Raw genomic sequence first — 19,947 nt, 5'->3', positions numbered from 1 at the left:
TGATTTGTGTGGGATATTCATGCGATTTGGGGTTTATTCATATGAATAAAGAATGTTTACAGTATACATGCTAACCACGTGTAGCGATTAGCTCCAAATAAAATGCTAAATATGACATATTTCAACAACATTATATGACCAAAATCCATATTAGATTGCAATCGGAAGTTATTAAAAAAACACTCGTTGGTCGTTTAAAGTGAGTTTTGAAGAAAAAGTGTGTATCTTTAATCTTTTAAATTGTGTTATATAGCTTGATGCTAATTGTAGCTCTAATGCACCTGCTGCGCCAGGAGCTATTTCTATTTCACAATCTATTTTGTTACAAGAATTCACACAAGGTCCCAAGAATATGCCTTTTTTTTTTTAGAAAGACTTAAGGCAATAGGTGAATTAACAAATCTAGAATGAAAGTGATATGGATGGGTAAGTAATCAGGGATGTGATTGTGCGAGTGAAAAAAAGCAGTAAATTTTTTAAGACTGAGCGTAAAGCACTTTTTACTTTTTAAACACCTGAATCAGCCATTTACTGCATGAACTACCAGGAACTGTGATGAGTGACACACATGGAAATATATTTAACAGCTATAATTTCTTTCTAGTAATACAAAACAGGACATATTAACTTATCTTTGGGGAAAATGTAAGGGCGATAACTGTTCTGTAGTTCTGTAAAGAAAACAACTGTGTTTCCAATACCGATCAATCTCATTCAGTAAATAAAATTCCACTCAAACTTCTACAATAGGAATAGGCAACATAAAATGTTTTTTGTGTTTTGGTAAACTGCACATGACATCATATTCTGGCTACACAGATAAAACAACCTAAGAACCATTTATGGATTATATTAATGCTTTTTACGCATTAGAAAATGAAGACTACACAATCTTATTAGCATGATGAATAAATTATATTAACTGGAATAAACTGTACACAGAAAAGGAGCAGAGAATGTGACCGATCGAGCTTTGCGTGCTCTTTATACGCATAAATTACCTTTTACGTGCATCCAATAAGCAATTTAGCGCCATAGGCTACAAATGATACGCACTTTTTTTGCCTACCAGATGCACGTATTACGTATTACATATCGTTAGCCTCATAGCATAATTGCCTAAGTCATTTTTTTGCCAAATTGTGATATCTGCCTAATTTTACTGTCCTTCCACTGCTGCATCATCCTGCCTTTCTGCCAATGTCCTTAGCCAATCACAACACTTATTGGGATCCAAAAACACTATCTGCCTCAGTCATCTCTTTGACTTAGACAGTTTTGATACAAACAAAATGGCAAAAAACGTGGAAAGACAGATGTCCAGAAGTGATGTATTAGCTCTTCTGTTTGATTCGTTTTATCTGGTAAGAGTTCATATTTCTTAAATTTTCTAGACACTAAATGTAATTCCAGTCAATCAAAGGGATTATAAACTGAACACATTTTTTGCTACAAGATAAGTAGCTAGCAATTTCTGGTCAGAACATCACCATAAAAAGACATTTAGGTCATTTTAGGCAAGTGAAGTAATTTTTCAAGCATTTACTTTTTATTTTAAGGGCAAATAGATTTGTTTTAGAAATTAGACATTTAGAAATTAGACATTTTGACTAGACATAAGAAGTATTTGGTAAGATTTAGAATTTTTTTTGGGTAACACTTTACAATAAGGTTCATTAGTTAACTACATTAATTAACATTAACTAATAATGAACTGCACTTATACAGCATTTGTTCATCTTTGTTAATGTTAATTTCCACATTTAGTAATACTTTATTAAAATCTTGTTAATATTAGTTAATGCACTGTGAACTAACATGAACAAACAATTAACAGTTTTATTTCTATTAAATAACATTTACGAAGATTAATAAATACTGTAACAAATGTATTACTCATTGCAAGTTCATGTTAGTTAATACATAATGTTTAATAAATTAACCTTTTTGTAAAGTGTTACCTTTTTTTTGCAGTGAACATATGAATTGTGTTCAAATATTCAACAGCACTTTATGTTCTGCTTTATTGTCAGGAAATGTAGTGGAGTTAGAGGATTTAGATGAGTAGACCTGAGAAAGAAGGTAATGACGTAGACATGAGGCAACAGATAGAAGAGGAAACAGCCAGTAAAGCCTCCAGAGCTGAATCAGATCCTGATTTATAGTCAAATAGTGAAATCGATGACACTGTCTTGGATGAGGACTATAGACCTGAGAAAGATGACAGCCCAGATAATGGTAGTGATACAGACACAGCTCAACACAGTGAAGGACATGCAGGAGCCGCTGCTGTTCAACGTCATAGACGTCCAAGGCCAGATAAGTGGAAGCGAGAGGTGATAGAGAAGCGTCTTAAGGGGGAGATTTACAAGAATACAATGGGACAGGAGAGACCACCAAAGACCATGGGTCCACCCTGCACATCACAGCACTGCTTAAAGTCGGAGAAACGAAGTTGTGAACTACTGACTGAAGAGGAGAGAACCGATATCTTCAACAATTTCTGGTCCATGCCCTCCTGGGAGACACGCAAGCTGTATATCCAGACTCTAGTTGAAAATGTGCCCATAAAACAGAAGAAAGGCGGTGTTGCATCAAGGAGAACAACGTCCCTATTTTACCACCTGCAACAGGCAGATAGATGTAAACTACCTGTGTGTAAGAATATTTTCTGTTCAACACTTGGCATCGCCCCCAGAACCATCGGATCATGCATAGTTAACTGTGGACATGAAATCCAAGAGAGAAAAACAACTTTTGTTATGTTATGTTTGCATTTAAATGTAAGAGAAAAAATGCCTAAGTCATGGCATGTTCTGCCTAAGTCACTTTTATTTGTGAGGCAATTGGTGATGGATCTTTTTCTTTTTGTATACTTGTTCACACATCTGGTTGAATGTACTGTTATAATATCAATAAAAAATCACAATGTGATTTCTAAATATTGTGTTTTTTCGTGTTTTCCAAAAACGTTGAAATATGACTTAGGCAATTATGCTATGAGGCTAACGATATGCACTCGTGCTATAGACCTGGGGCACGTTCAAGTTCAAAACGGTGTGCAACGTTTTGCTTCGGTTTCCGGGTTGAACGTCATGTTTCCTGGAAACGGTGTGCAACGGGGTTTGAGATGCGTTTTCTCTTGTTTGGTGGGTGTGTCAGAACTGCAGTCCAATCAGCAGCAACATGTATATAAAGCACACGGTATTAAAGAGAACTCGCACAATGGGTTCAAGGAAAGTAATTTACAAATTATATATACGCAACAACTGAGGATATTTAAGATATGTTTGTCGTAAGTTTTATTGTAAAAATATAGGATATAAATATAATGTAGTTGTTTATATTTTTAGCTTCATTGCAAGTGTGTGACATTTGGTATAGAAATAAACAATGGTAATTAAGTGCTTTTCCTAAAAATGAGAAAGAAAATACAGGGTATTAAAACAGTATGAACTACAAATAAAGTCAGTATGTGAGGCTGAATAGATGTGTTTTAGTCTGAATTAGGTAAGATGTGCTTCCATTTCAGTTTCCACAAATCTCTTCACTCGATTGGGATGTTCTCTTGTGTTCTGGGCGGCAAGTGCAGTAACTGTAACATCGGGCATATTTTGTAGTATTAAACGTTTATACCGACTTCATCAGGCTCCGAAAATTCTTCACAAAGAACACAAAGAATGGCCTTCTCAGCTGCCATACTTGCAACTCTTGCGTCATCAGAACTGTTAAACAGAGCTTGACTAGATATCGGCTAAAGACAGAGAATAAACATGCTTCACACAGGTTGCAGTGAGAACACAGTCAATCGTTTATTGGTACAGGTGCAGCTTAAATAGAGCATCACATGGCATGGACACATGACAAACACACCTGAGAGGAATCCACAATAATTGGGAGCATACTCATTAACCAATCAATCAATTAACACCCCCACTTGCTCACACGTTATTCACAATCATGCAGCCCTAGATACGCAGTGCCAGGTATGAGGTGCCCCTAGGGACATTATTCAGAATTACCTTGCATATACATGTACTTTTCCTCTCACATACACATATAAAACCAAATTCATTCACATACTATAATGAAATGCTCACACACATACAAGTGAAATGCTTTGACAACCACAACTGAAACGCTCTCATACATACAACTGAAAATATTACGCTCACACACACAACTGAAACGCTCACACACACACAACTGAAATGCTCTCATACATACAACTGAAAATATTATGCTCACACACATAACTGAAACACTCACACACACACAACTGAAATGCTCACACACATACAAGTGAAATGCTTTTACAAACACAACTGAAACGCTCACACACACACAACTGAAATGCTCACACACATACAAGTGAAATGCTCTCACACACACAAGTGAAATGCTCACACACATACAAGTGAAATGCTTTTACAAACATAACTGAAACGCTCTCACTCACACAACTGAAAATCATTTCAGTATGTTGTATGAAAGCATTTCAGTTGAAACGGAAGCACATTTCAGTTGAAACGGAAGGTGGTTAGAGTCCCCGCCCACTCCAGCAGGGTTGCCAGATGCCAAGGTTTTCCATCACAAAACCTCGCCAAAAACTGCGAGAATGCACAAAAAACGAGAATGCACCAAATTTGTTTTGGCTTGTTTCTCGTTTAAACACAGTGAAATCATTAACAAGCTTCAAAATTACCCATGGTCCGTGTACTTTTGCGTCCATTCGTTTTCCCCTTTTTAACCCGTAATTGAAAAACGAAAAATGGTTGTTGTAGGCCCTATTTTTAAAACGCAAAGTTGAACACCAAAATTTTAATTTGAACTGTAGCCTATACACCAAATGCTACGCAAAAAAATAAATGTTGAAGTATTTTCCGATTTTTGTATGTGACTTTTTGCCCCTTTATTAAACATTTAAAATATTCACAAATTAATATGCAAAAAATTGATTTTACTGGTTTTCTAACTAAGGCCAAACCAGGAAATGATATTTTTCCCGCAGTGCTGAATGAAAAGAGCCATAGCCTACTCTCGAACCATACAGAGAGGTGATTTAGGCAATAGGTGATTTATAATCTGAAAAAATAACGAGGCTATACCTCCATCTCCGCTGTAAGGATGGGCCTTTAGAGAGAAATTCATATGGATTACATTATCAGACGGTATTTGCTTTCGATTCGAATTGGTTCTTTAAAAGTGGACATTTCAAGCTTTAGCCTACATACATAGGCTATATTTTGTTTCAGTTCATTTTTGAGACGCGATCACGGAGACCATGAAAGCTCGCCTGATTGTTTTATTTTATTTTACAAAAGCACAACGTTTTCTTGTTATTGTGAGTTTACACAAATAAAAGTTGTTGCGAATGATGTATGATTATTTTCTGTATGACCAGAAATTATAGAGTATTTTAAGTTGTTTCCACTGCTGATAGGAAAACGCAAGTGTTCGCGCCTCCGTGCCATGCAGTGCGCGCTCCACACTCGCACAAACCTTTGGATAAGCGTCACAATCTTGTGTTTATTTGTGATAATCTTAGCCCTGTATTATTATTGTCTAACCTGTATTATGACTGACATTTGATAATTGGTAATTTCTTGAATTTTCTAAAAAAAAACATTTACATCTTTAAAGTCATTTTTTGGGGGGGGGGGAGGAAAAAGCTCAGTATAATATAATAATAATAAAAAGAAAAGACTTCACATATAAAAAATAAACATAAAACAAAAACATTTCAAAAACTGTAAAATATCAGGTTATATAAAAAATAAAACATTAATAAATTATTTTATGAGAAACATAATTACTGTCTTAAGTGAACTAATTTATAGTTATAACCGCAAATAATAATTGCCATTATTATTAGGCTATTATTATTATTATCCTACATTTAGGCTAGAAGACGGTTTTATCCAAAAAAGGAACAAAGCATTCGTCAAATGTCAGTCATAATACAGGTTAGACAATAATAATACAGGGCTAAGATTATCACAAATAAACAAAAGATTGTGACGCTTATCCAAAGGTTTGTGCGAGTGTGGAGCGCGCACTGCATGGCACGGAGGCGCGAACACTTGCGTTTTCCTATCAGCAGTGGAAACAACTTAAAATACTCTATAATTTCTGGTCATACAGAAAATAATAATACATCATTCGCAACTACTTTTATTTGTGTAAACTCACAATAACAAGAAAACGTTGTGCTTTTGTAAAATAAAATAAAACAATCAGGCGAGCTTTCATGGTCTCCGTGATCGTGTCTCAAAAATGAACTGAAACAAAATATAGCCTATGTATGTAGGCTAAAGCTTGAAATGTCCACTTTTAAAGAACAAATTCGAATCGAAAGCAAATACCGTCTGATAATGTAATCCATATGAATTTCTCTCTAAAGGCCCATCCTTACAGCGGAGATGGAGGTATAGCCTCGTTATTTTTTCAGATCACCTATAGCCTAAATCACCTCTCTGTATGGTTAGAGAGTAGGCTATGGCTCTTTTCATTCAGCACTGCGGGAAAAATATCATTTCCTGGTTTGGCCTTAGTTAGAAAACCAGTAAAATCAATTTTTTGCATATTAATTTGTGAATATTTTAAATGTTTAATAAAGGGGCAAAAAGTCACATACAAAAATCGGAAAATACTTCAACATTTATTTTTTTTGCGTAGCATTTGGTGCAGGGCTTGACATTAACTTTTTGAGGCACTTGTCCTTCGGACAAATAAATTTATGTTTCTCTTGTCCATGCAGAAAAGTCACTTGTCCGGGTAAAGATTTATAATTTTATCTAGGGCTGCACGATTTGGGGAAAATGTCATATTGCGATTATTGAGTTCAATATTGCGGTTGTGATATGCGATTGCGATAATAAACAAATGGTTTCATGAGTCAACTTGTTTGGTTCTAAACCAAATGCACACACAGATTAGTGATAATTCTGAAATTAGCAATAACAACTAAATGATTGATAACACCTATAATGATCAATAAGCCATTGATGTCTGGATAAAAATTAACTGTCTAACAGGTAGGACATATACAGAAGTTGAATAAAGTTATAAAACAGTCTGGGCTGCATAAATTATAAATTATATAGACTACTACTTATTGAAGCTACACAAGTTCTTTAGTCAAGAGCAGTGAGTAATTTTCTCTGTTCCCTTTGTTCTTTCAGTAACTTTACTGACAGAACGCTTTATTGGTAGCTGGCCCTTTAAGAGCAGCCGCTGTGGACAGAGATGCGGATATCACACGCGCCTCATTCTCTCACGAGTCACAACTCTTTATGTCCATCATAAGACTGTTCTTATGTTATGAAGATACTCGACAAATGACATTTTGGCTTAATTGTGTGTGTTGTTGATGTTCGTTCAAGCGCGAAAGAGAACTTCTGGCGCGCGGTCTGTGCATGCGCATTATACTGGCGCGCGTCTTTCTGTGAGTCACATTCAGGACATTCACAGGCAGCGCGAAAAAATGTGTTCGTTTCAAATCGGTAAAATTAAATCTGTAAAATAGACGTAACGAGTGGCACATAACGTGAAGTAACATGGCATTTTATTTTGTTTGAAATATAACTTGTCCGGTCGGACAACTAATTTTCTCCTCTACTTGTCCTACAAAAAATCCACTTGTCCCGGACAAGCCTTAATGTCGAGCCCTGTGGTGTATACAATTCAAATTCAAAATTTGGTGTTCAACTTTGCGTTTTAAAAATAGGGCCTACAACAACCATTTTTCGTTTTTCAATTACGGGTTAAAAAGGGGAAAACGAATGGACGCAAAAGTACACGGACCATGGGTAATTTTGAAGCTTGTTAATGATTTCACTGTGTTTAAACGAGAAACAAGCCAGAACAAATTTGGTGCATTCTCGTTTTTTGTGCATTCTCGCAGTTTTTGGCGAGGTTTTGTGATGGAAAACTTTGGCATCTGGCAACCCTGCTGGAGTGGGCGGGGACTCTAACCACCTTCCGTTTCAACTGAAATGTGCTTCCGTTTCAACTGAAATGCTTTCATCCAACATACTGAAATGATTTTCAGTTGTGTGAGTGAGAGCGTTTCAGTTATGTTTGTAAAAGCATTTCACTTGTATGTGTTTGAGCATTTCACTTGTGTGTGTGTGAGAGCATTTCACTTGTATGTGTTTGAGCATTTCACTTGTGTGTGTGTGTGAGCATTTCACTTGTATGTGTGTGAGCATTTCACTTGTGTGTGTGAGAGCATTTCACTTGTATGTGTGTGAGCATTTCAGTTGTGTGTGTGTGAGCGTTTCAGTTGTGTTTGTAAAAGCATTTCACTTGTATGTGTGTGAGCATTTCAGTTGTGAGTGTGAGCGTAATATTTTCAGTTGTATGTATGAGAGCGTTTCAGTTGTGTTTGTAAAAGCATTTCACTTGTATGTGTGTGAGCATTTCAGTTGTGTGTGTGTGAGTGTTTCAGTTATGTGTGTGAGCATAATATTTTCAGTTGTATGTATGAGAGCATTTCAGTTGTGTGTGTGTGAGCGTTTCAGTTGTGTGTGTGAGCGTAATATTTTCAGTTGTATGTATGAGAGCGTTTCAGTTGTGGTTGTCAAAGCATTTCACTTGTATGTGTTTGAGCATTTCATTATAGTATGTGAATGAATTTGGTTTTATATGTGTATGTGAGAGGAAAAGTACATGTATATGCAAGGTAATTCTGAATAATGTCCCTAGGGGCACCTCATAGCCAGGAACGATCGTGAGGCTGTCCATTACTTGGGTCTAGCGCGAGTTTAAGCACGCACAAAACTCCCGTTAAAAATCACAGACACGTGCGACATGAATCTCTTACATCGAATCTGCACTTTGTTGTTCATGATGGAAGTCAGAAGAATTCAGCCAGCGCACTGAACAAAACTAGTGGTTTCAGCGATGACTAATCTGAACGCCTCTGATTGGTCATCACGCTCATAAACTCAACGGAAACGTGTGCGATTGGTTAAAATGCTCAACGCTGCAAAACGAAATCTGATGGAAATGCCAGTCGGATGGATCGAATGAACGTTAAGTATTGTAGTTTGTTTAACTAATATTATCACTTAAACATATTCTATTATATAAATATTTTGAAACAAATTACAATGACTTTCCCAAAACTTCCAAACACCCCCCACCACCCCCGATTTTATTTTTATTACTGATCTGCATGATTCACGTGGGTCATGATTTTAGGCTGAAATAACCGGAATTCCGGATTAATCTCTAATCACATCCCTGAGTAATGCCAGAATAAAGGCTAATAATGGCTGAATAAAAACAAAAGAATAATGAAGATTAAGTGTCATACTGGCAGAGGTGTGAAAGGTATAGAGAGAGAAATATAGAGTCGTGAATGGGCAGTTCTGGGGAGTTATAGGGGCCATAAATAATTTCATTTGCATTTTTATTATCCTTCTGTAAAAACACACATAGTATAAAATGTGTCATAAAATGCATCGTTTTAAAGATATCCTCAGATTTGAAATTAAGCATGAACACAATTATGGCTACACTTTAATTGTGGTTATAAGTTGTTAAACCACATCCACATAATATTTTTTAACATTAAAAAAATTCTTAAAAGTTGTATTTTTTTATGCTTGGGCATATACACATGTCAGAATGGGAAAGAACGGTGATTTAAGCAATTTTGAGCGTGGCATGGTTGTTGGTGCCAGACGGCCGGTCTGAGTATTTCACAATCTGCTCAGTTACTGGTATTTTCACGCACAACCATTTCTAGGGTTTACAAAGAATGGTGTGAAAAGGGAAAAACATCCAGTATGCGGCAGTCCTGTGGGCGAAAATGCCTTGTTGATGCCAGAGGTCAGAGGAGAATGGGCCGACTCATTCAAGCTGATAGAAGAGCAACTTTGACTGAAATAACCACTCGTTACAACCGAGGTATGCAGCAAAGCATTTGTGAAGCCACAACACGCACAACCTTGAGGCGGATGGGCTACAACAGCAGAAGACCCCACCGGGTACCACTCATCTCCACTACAAATAGGAAAAAGAGGCTACAATTTGCAAGAGCTCACCAAAATTGGACAGTTGAAGACTGGAAAAATGTTGCCTGGTCTGATGAGTCTCGATTTCTGTTGAGACATTCAGATGGTAGAGTCAGAATTTGGCGTAAACAGAATGAGAACATGGATCCATTATGCCTTGTTACCACTGTGCAGGCTGGTGGTGGTGGTGTAATGGTGTGGGTGATGTTTTCTTGGCACACTTTAGGCCCCTTAGTGCCAATTGGGCATCGTTTAAATGCCACGGCCTACCTGAGCATTGTTTCTGACCATGTCCATCCCTTTATGGCCACCATGTACCCATCCTCTGATGGCTACTTCCAGCAGGATAATGATCGAATCATTTCAAATTGGTTTCTTGAACATGACAATGAGTTCACTGTACTAAAATGGCCCCCACAGTCACCAGATCTCAACCTAATAGAGCATCTTTGGGATGTGGTGGAACGGGAGCTTCGTGCCCTGGATGTGCATCCCACAAATCTCCATCAACTGCAAGATGCTATCCTATCAACATGGGCCAACATTTCTAAAGAATGCTTTCAGCACCTTGTTGAATCGATGCCACGTAGAATTAAGGCATTTCTGAAGGCGAAAGGGGGTCAAACACAATATTAGTATGGTGTTCCTAATAATCCTTTAGGTGAGTGTATTTCCCCATATTAATAACAGTCTAAGTAATTCTGAGTCTTGAACTGTAAACTCTCAAGTGTTGGCTTTCTAAATATATGTTGGTTATGTGTCTATTCAGATATCCAGAATGACTTATGAGCAACAACCTTTTTATTTTGAGTATGTCATTTATGCCCCACTTGCCAAAATGGGGGGTTTGGGTTAAGGGGTTAAAGGGTTAGTTCACCCCAAAATGAAAATTATCCCATAATTTACCCGCCTCTCGCTGTTTAAACAATTAGGGCTGGACAACAAACTCAAACTCCTCCGACATTTCTCTTTAAAAATTCTCCTTTAAGTCTTCTAATTCGTGACTGGTGTTTTGTTTTGCTCTATCCTCTGCGCTTCCGTGTTCGTCATTACGTCATGCATCGGGTCAGAGGTCACTCTTCCACCGGAACAAGACTCTCGTACGGCAGTTACCGGAAGCCAGTGATTATAGTTTATAAAGTTATAAATATGGATTTTAAAACGCATCACCTCACAGCAGAAGGCCTTCATCAACCCCCTAGAGCCGTATGGATTACTTTTATGATGGATGGATGTGCTTTTTTGGGCTTCAAAAAAAAGGTTCTCAAGTTGAGATCTGTCAGTGTTGCTTTCTGTTAAGAGAGCTCCAACATGCATGTTAGTCTGGGACTAGGCTTAACCCTTGCCTTTAAAACCGGCATAACAGCTTCAAAATTCAAGATTTCATAGAGTATTTTACGTTGTAGAGCAAAACATCCAAGTATTGTTGGTTTGTTTACCACAGACCTTGTTTTACTTACAAAAAAAAACCTTTATAAAAACCCAGGAAAGCTAGTAAAATCTAGAATAATCTTAAGCGGACCACTAGTGAATTAGTCTTCCAGGTTTTGATGTCATGCCTACAGCACAGCCTATATTGAAACATTTTGTGTTGATATAGAAGTTTAGGTTTCAGTGCATTTCATTTCATTTTATTTTCTGGTAAAAAAATATTCTAAGCACCAAAACTGTTCTTGCATAGTTGCTTCTCATGAAATTAGATTCCACAATGATCAAAATTGTAACAATTCTCAATGTATTTTTACTGCTAACCATTTTAACCTAGAAATCACTTTCTGCATTTCTATATAGATCTGCAGCAACAATGTGAATGTGCAAGCTTGAAATGTTTCTGCTGATGCAGTTACACTGCTGCACACTCGCATACTGCAGATACTGCTTAAAGATAACAACATTATCAATAACTTAACTCAAGGACTGCTGAAAGGCAACAGTGCTGTTTACTAGTCCATTTGAGTTCTCACATTAGGCTACACTAACTCCATGGCATTTCCTCAGACAGTGTTCGCTAACACAAGCTCAACACTCTCTAACCAAATAGGGAAATGTTTTTCTCAGGTTGAGAGAGAGAGAGAGAGAGAGAGAGAGAGAGAGAGAGAGAGAGAGAGTGAGAGAGAGAGAGAGAGAGAGAGAGAGAGAGAGAGAGAGAGAGAGAGAGAGAGAGAGAGAGAGAGAGAGAGAGAGAGAGAGAGAGTTCATCATCATTGTAAACAATTAGAGAAAGGCATAAACAAAAAATACTCTTCTAAAGGTTCATTATGAGATGCGAACACTGTGCACAAACCTTTACAGTCTCCGTGACATTAATCAATGACAGTGGTGTAAAGTAAATGTAATTAGTTACTGTACTTAAGTAGCTTTTTGGCTACTTTGTACTTTGAATCAGTATTAAGTATATTAGCAACTATTACTCCCTACTTGACTACATTTTTAAATAAGAATATGTACTCTTTACATATGTGATGAGTAACGCAATTGCTCATCAAATCCTGCCAGGCACCTAACTTTTCTTGCAGTAGTTTATTTGAAAGCGATATCGCCATCTACAGGACACTGAAGGAACTATAGCTTGAGTGTTTTGCCCTAACTCAACCAAACTTGTCAACAAGGCTACTTTACACGAATGGGAGTGCTTTAGCAGGTAGTTGTGAATCGCAGGTGTTTCATATATGAGATGAGGACATGACTGCAGCCGGTGATGAGGCCGAAACCAGCACGTACAGTGCAAGTTTAAGTTTACTAAACACTATTTTATCCGTTATATTGAAGAGATCTTTCTGAAGGACATTGGTTTCCTTATGCCCTTTTGAACACTTGAGCTTAACCCTCTGAGGTTGGCTATCGAGCCGCCGCGACGAGCTCACTTTTTTCCTTATCAGTGCAAAAGAGACTCAAATTACTCTGTTGATTTTGATCTTACAAATAAGTGTTGTGCATCATTAGATCCTGTTAAGTGTCTATTTCTTTTGTGTATACTCACAATAAAAACAAAGTGTTCTGCTTTTTGTCAAATAAAGAAAAATAAACATGATGTGAATTTTGCCTTCTCTCTGTAAGTGAAGTCTATTCTGAAACGCGTTCGAAAATGAACTGTAACTCAGTGAATACTTGTCACAGAGACATGAGAGATTTTTCGTTATGAAGCTGAAATTCTCTTCTTTTAAATGATTGAATGATTAATTAAGTTATATAAAAAACAACTATTCTCAGTTTATGTAATCTGTATGAAAAGAGAGAGATGTCAGTATTTTTCCTTTCAGCTAATTATAGCGTATGACGTGTTAATGTGACCACGCCCACTGATAGCGCGCTATTCAAACGCAAATGTTGAGGCAAGCCATGCCAACGCCCACATCAGCTGGATAAAACATCCAGTTTAATAAGAATCTTGTACTTTACCTCGTCTTGCTGCGCTGTGAGGAATACTATCGTAATAATCCTGGAAAAGTTACCTCATAAGTGCTGGTAGTTTCATTTCGAGGAGCACGGATTCAGCTGATGTAGTAAGTCATTTATTCTTAAGTGCTTTGTTCTAATCGCGTTATTGAATAGTGTCTGTAAACTCCACAAAGACTGTTTAAATATGAATTGCGTGTCTGTGTGTGAATGAATGAATGGCACAGACGCGTGCGCAATGTTGTTTACTACACTCTAAAAAAAATGGTTCTTCAGCGGTTCTTCAGGGGTTCTTTGCGGTGGTCATGGTGCTAAATAGCACCACTACCATTTGAAGAACCTGTTAAGCCCAATTTGGTTCTTCAGCGGTTCCTCAGTGGTTCTCTGGGGTGGTTAAGGTGCTCTATGGCACCTCTCAAGGTTCTACATAGCACCATTTGACAAAGTGGTTCCCCTATGATTACAAGCCAATGAACCACTTTTAGTGCTATTTAGCACCATTTTTGTTTAGAGTGTACAGCTGTACATTGCATCTGTGCGTTCATTCACTCTCGCTCCTACATTAGTAAACGTTATTTTTACATGAACACATCCAAACTATATTGCTATAGCCTACTGAGATTTGTTCTAATCGCGATAAAGAATAGTGTCTGTAATGACAACATTTCGTTGACTAGTTTTGGATAGATTATACATTATACAGCAGTGTCGTCTTGATTTAATTGGTAAGTTAGCCCAATCATTACATGACTTGTTTATCTAACGTTACATACAGTTACATTACAGTCTTCGATTAGATCATATTTCCCCCCTGCCACCCCAAACAACATTGGGCTAGAGTACTACTGTAGCCTACAGTACAAAAAGTACTGTATCAGACAATGACCGATGCCATTGGACCAGAGCGCTGTCAATCACTGCCCGATTCAACTTTGGCAATGTAAAGCCAATTGCTGATTAATTTGCGATGCAGAGTTTTTAAAAGAGGAGAGACAGGACTTGACCACATTCCACGTCTCTATTCATAATATGTAAACACTCAATTATTTTGAAGTATCACCCTGGGCGCAATATTTATTCTGCAAAATGCAACAAAATGCTTTTTCTGTGTCCATATTTGAGCAATAATAATGCAAAAAAAAAAAAAAAACTTTTCGGAGAAAAATGTTGATTTTTTAATAGTCTTTAATAATAACTATATGTCCAAATGCAAAACCTAATATATCCAAGTAATTGTGACTGAAAACATCCAGCAACTAGGGAATACACAGCCATGGATAAATGTTTATAGGGCTATACAGCCATCTACTGGTTACACAACAGTATTACAGATGATAAATGGTGCATGACTCGGAGGTAAATATTTAGTACTGTAAAATCCCTTAAAACATTTATATAATTTGTTTGAAATATTTATTTTAAGTCTGCAACTTGTTACAGCATGTGGGAGTTCAAAGCAGTTTGTATTGTTAGATTATAATACATTTCCTTTCTCATTTTCCAGGGAGTTGAGCAACTTTTCCATAAACACAATTCTGATGCTGACACAGAGGATGGAGTGATAATACCAGAGATCCACAGTCTCCACCAGACAATAATGTTACTTTGTTCAGACATATCACCTTTGAATGACTGGGATCCTGATCTTCAGACACCTGATGTATTTTATTTTAATATTATAAAATAGCAAATATTTTAATTTCTTTGGAGCTCTAGATTAAAACAAACACAGTTTACAAGTACACAAGAGGTTGCAGTTTATCCTTATTAGTCTATGCTGATCATGGATTAGCATACCAACAGCATATGAATGGGATGGTTCACCCAAAAATAAAATTCTCACTTATTTTACTCACCCTCATGCTGTCCCAGATGCATTTTACTTTCTTTCTACAGATAAGTACGAATTAAGATTTTAAGGAAAGTAATCCATCTCTGCGAGTCCTAAAGATGCTTTAAAAACCACACACAGTGAGCGTGATGTCCATGCGACCTCAGTGGATGAATCAATGCCTTCTGAAGTGAAACAATAGGATAAGAAAAATACTAATGCTGTAAACTGTTTTAACTATTAAAAATCACTTCCGACCAACTGTCATACATGGGTTACAATCCACTTGTTTAATATGGACTCACAGAGATGGATTATTTCCTTAAAAATCTTTGTAATTATGCATTTTGTATGTATATTATGAGAATACTGTGCATTACATGTATAGTATGCAGTTAATGTTTTGTGGCTTCTGGTCTTTCCTGTCACAACATAATCGCATCCAAGACTTTCACTTTGATCCTTGTGTATATGCTGTAGTGACAATAAAGAATGTAAATTTATTTGATTTTTAATTTAAATTCATTTAACTGATTTTATAAGTCATAATTGAACCTGTTGATGATTGTTCAAATATATTTACAATTTTAAATGTTAGAAGATAATATTAACTAAATGAAATAAATAAAATTATCAGCATGATTAAAAAAATGGCAACAAAAATATTATTTGTGTGAAATATGTAATGAAATGCCCTTTGAGGTTTGTATCATCTGACAGCAAGCCACGATTGTAATTTTCATAGTTTAAATTCCTCTTATTTAAGTGATCATACATTTTGATGGTGCAAATGCATATGGTAACAATGAGAAATTTGATGGCCATGGTTGCCAACCTTGATTACCTGGTTGAAGTGAAACTTTCTTGACGGCTGAATATATCACACACGTATACTAGTAGGCCATTCTCCTGAAATTGTAATAGCACAACCTAATCAGAGCCTAACATGCAAAAGAATCATCAGGAATAAACAAATATTCTCCTAAAACATTGGACACAATATTTTAAGTAGGCATATACAGTAGGCTTACTTTGATGTACAATTACACCTAAATAGACTGAAGAGATCTCTTGCGCTCCTAAAAGTTTCTGTTGACAAAGTAGTAGCAGCAGCAGGTAAATACAGATAAAATTCAAAAACAAACATAACTTAATATCACTAAAATTAAATAGAAAGCTGCGCTTACAGACGCTCACATCCACACAAAAAAAACACAACACTGACGTCTTCACTTCCAGGTCAAGAAGCTGTCAATCAAAAACTCAGTAGCCAATAAGAACACACTGCCACTAGCCCTGCCCCCACGAGAGAATTGTGTCAGAACAGCGAACGAAAACTCAGGGAGCGTAAACGAAAACTTCAGAAGCGTAAATGAAAACTTCAGAAGCAAACGAAAACTTCAGAAGCGTAAATGAAAACTTCAGAAGCAAACGAAAACTTCAGAAGCGTAAATGAAAACTTCAGAAGCAAACGAAAACTTCAGAAGCGTAAATGAAAACTTCAGAAGCAAACGAAAACTTCAGAAGCGTAAATGAAAACTTCAGAAGCAAACGAAAACTTCAGAAGCGTAAATGAAAACTCTGGAAGCGCATTTGTAAGTTTAGATCAGTAAAAGAAATATAATAATAATAATAATTCATTACATTTATATAGCGCTTTTCTAGGCACTCAAAGCGCTTCACATGGAAGGGGGAATCTAATCAACCACCACCAATGTGCAGCATCCACTTGGATGATGCGACGGCAGCCATATTGCGCCAGAACGCTCACCACACACCAGCTTACTGGTGGAGAGGAGACAGAGTGATGAAGCCAATCAGTGTATATATATATGGGGATGATTAGGAGGCCATGATGGACAGAGGCCACTGGGCAAATTTGGTCAGGATGCCGGGGTTACACCCCTACTCTTTCGAAAGACATCCTGGGATTTTTAATGACCACAGAGAGTCAGGACCTTGGTTTAACGTCTCATCCGAAGGACGGTGCTCTTTGATAGTATAGTGTCCCCGTCACTATACTGGGGCGTTAGGACCCACACAGACCACAGGGTGAGCGCCCCCTGCTGGCCTCACTAACACCTCTTCCAGCAGCAACCTGGTTTTCCCAGGAGGTCTCCCATCCAGGTACTAACCAGGCTCAGCCCTGCTTAGCTTCAGTGGGCAACCAGTCTTGGGCTACAGGGTGATATGGCTGCTGGCTCCATATGAGGAATAGCAACCAAAATATGAGGAATAGTTAGCAAAACATGCAGTGTATTAACCTCTTAACCGTCTCCAGAGCGTCGGCGCACTGAAGCGTTTTTTTTTTTATTTAGTTCAAATATACTATCAGATTTAATGTTATACCTTGACAAACTATACATCATTAAAAAGATATAAGCCTCAAGATTCAGTATTTGACCACTATTGTATTCTGAGAAACTTATAGTGACAGTTATGTCTTAATTTGTGTCAGGAGTTATGAAATGAAAACAATGAGTCGATACCTTTAATATGAATTATGAGCGTCAGCTGGTCCATTCATAAAAAACACTCCGTGCTGTCGTCATGACAGCGATTCACAAAACAACGTCCCTGAGGGCTTTTAGCTCAACAATGTGCAGATGTGGAGAAATATTGATATATTCTCATAGATTCACATCATATTTCTATAGACAGGAATAATATTTATTGAATTTATACCCAAATGCGTCGATGTAAGTTATGATCGCTTCTTACTGAGATGTGCTGTGTTTTCCATTCATACCAATGGCATGGGGGCGCTATATGTGTCCAATAAAAGTCCATATATGGATCATGAAGAAGAAGACCCATAGTCATGTGACATTCCAGGACGTCACTGAGTGATACAGAAAGTAGCTGACAGAGATCGCTGTAACATGCAGATAAAGATGTTTTGAAAACAATAAACATGATTGCAATGATATTTGAGTTACCTGTGTTCTTCAAGCCATGCCAGGTATTTCATAATAATAGATTATATTTATAATGTAATGCTAATCGATATAGATTTCATCATCGTTCAGAACACTAAATAATACATATTCTGTCGGATTTTTTTTTAATATGAAGCCAAGTTAGATCACAGAAGATTATTTAAAACACTAGACTTGCGTTATATAGTAAGTTTGGAGCACAAACATAATTTTAATCTCATAAATGGTCGTGTATTGATGGTGTGCTAAGCTAACATGCTAGCGAGCCCAGGCGCACCTGCCACGAGCAGTTATTGTTTTATGATTTTTTTCTAAATAGGAATGCTTACTGAAATGTTTCAGTGCATTTGATACCAGTTTCAAATATTTAGTGAGAATTTTGATAAAAGAAATTAGGGTTTGAAACCCTATGAATAGCCTGTGAATAGCCAGTCGTTAGTAGCTATAATGCAGACAAAAGAAATGCATATTTAGATCCATAATAACCAGTCTGGAGAGGTGTGAATGTGTACAGGGGAGACTGACACTGAATGGGGCACCACAAAACAATAGAGACAATAGACTGAATAGATGACTCAGAGGATGACTAAACATCAGTTTGCTAATAGAGTCTAATCAAAATAAAGTAATTTGACATGATCTTGAAAAACATTTAACTAAATACAGAGTTTTATACTTATCATTTTCAGATTTTAAATATAAAATGGTCAGACATGTGGCTTTAGCTGCAGTGCATTTCTAGATTGCTCCAGGGCCAACTTCCATTTTATTTTCATAAAGATGTTTCATAAAAATAAATTTCTAATAACTTTACAAAATTTTGAAGCTATTTAAAATTGTTTTTTTCATTATGACAATAATTCATTCTACATTTACAATAAACAACCAGGTGTCAGCTTTCAAATGAGATCATACTTGTGCTTTTAGTGCAAAGGGTTCATGAACTGTATCTGTTTCAGTTTGGGTATGTGATTTCTGGGGATTTTTCAAAAGTGGGCTTGAAGCTTAACAGGTTAAAAACAAAGTAAAAAAAATTGCTTGCGATTCATTCTTTTTCAGTTTCAAAGATAATTTATTCAAGTTCAATTTTTTATTTTCATTAGTTTCTTGAAAATTTACGTTTATTATTATCGGCACAAAAATAAATTCATACTATTGATAATCCTTGCATTCTTTCTTGTGTGACACACCTGAATGAAAGGCTCATTATTATGCGGGTCATTGTCTTCTCAGGTGAGAACCACCTAATTATTCAAGAGGGGGTTGGGCCGTTCATCCCTCCACGCATATTGCCTTTCCAAATTTTTTTTTTTTTTTTTTACAATTTAAAACAATCTATTGTTTTATGTGAATGATAAGGCAGGATGATTTTCAGATCATTTTGAAGCAAAAACTCTAGGCGACAACATCCATTAGTCAAAAGTCTTGTGGACACATATTTAGTATGTGTTTTGTGGCCTTATATTAGAAACTTTAATTTGTAGTTTTTCAATAACCATGCATAAACAGTATTCTCTCAAAAATACAAACATGTACATACATGTTGCTCGCATATTATGGTAGCCCTGTTTGTGCTAAATAGAGTGCAATTTCACCTGTGCCATTAATATGTTTATAAGCAACTAAAAAAAGCACAAATGTCTGGGCATGTCAAAACATCTCAAGGACCCCGAAAACACCTTAGACCCCAGAGGGTTAACTGAGACTTAAGTGTTTGTAGATGTTTAAAAGGCTGTTGTGTCGACCTTGATTTATT

The 19,947-nt window shown here is 36.7% G+C and overlaps 1 pseudogene; it reads right to left on the bottom strand.

The window, feature by feature from the left end:
* Positions 1–17,337: 17,337 nt before the first annotated feature.
* Positions 17,338–17,454, bottom strand: LOC130104624 (5S ribosomal RNA; annotated as a pseudogene).
* Positions 17,455–19,947: the final 2,493 nt, after the last annotated feature.

This window comes from Rhinichthys klamathensis, unplaced genomic scaffold (genome assembly GCF_029890125.1).
Source record: "Rhinichthys klamathensis goyatoka isolate OS25496 unplaced genomic scaffold, OSU_Roscu_1.1 h1tg000313l_1, whole genome shotgun sequence".
Taxonomy (NCBI): Eukaryota; Metazoa; Chordata; class Actinopteri; order Cypriniformes; family Leuciscidae; genus Rhinichthys; species Rhinichthys klamathensis.
This window is presented reverse-complemented; position numbering and strand designations above follow the sequence as displayed.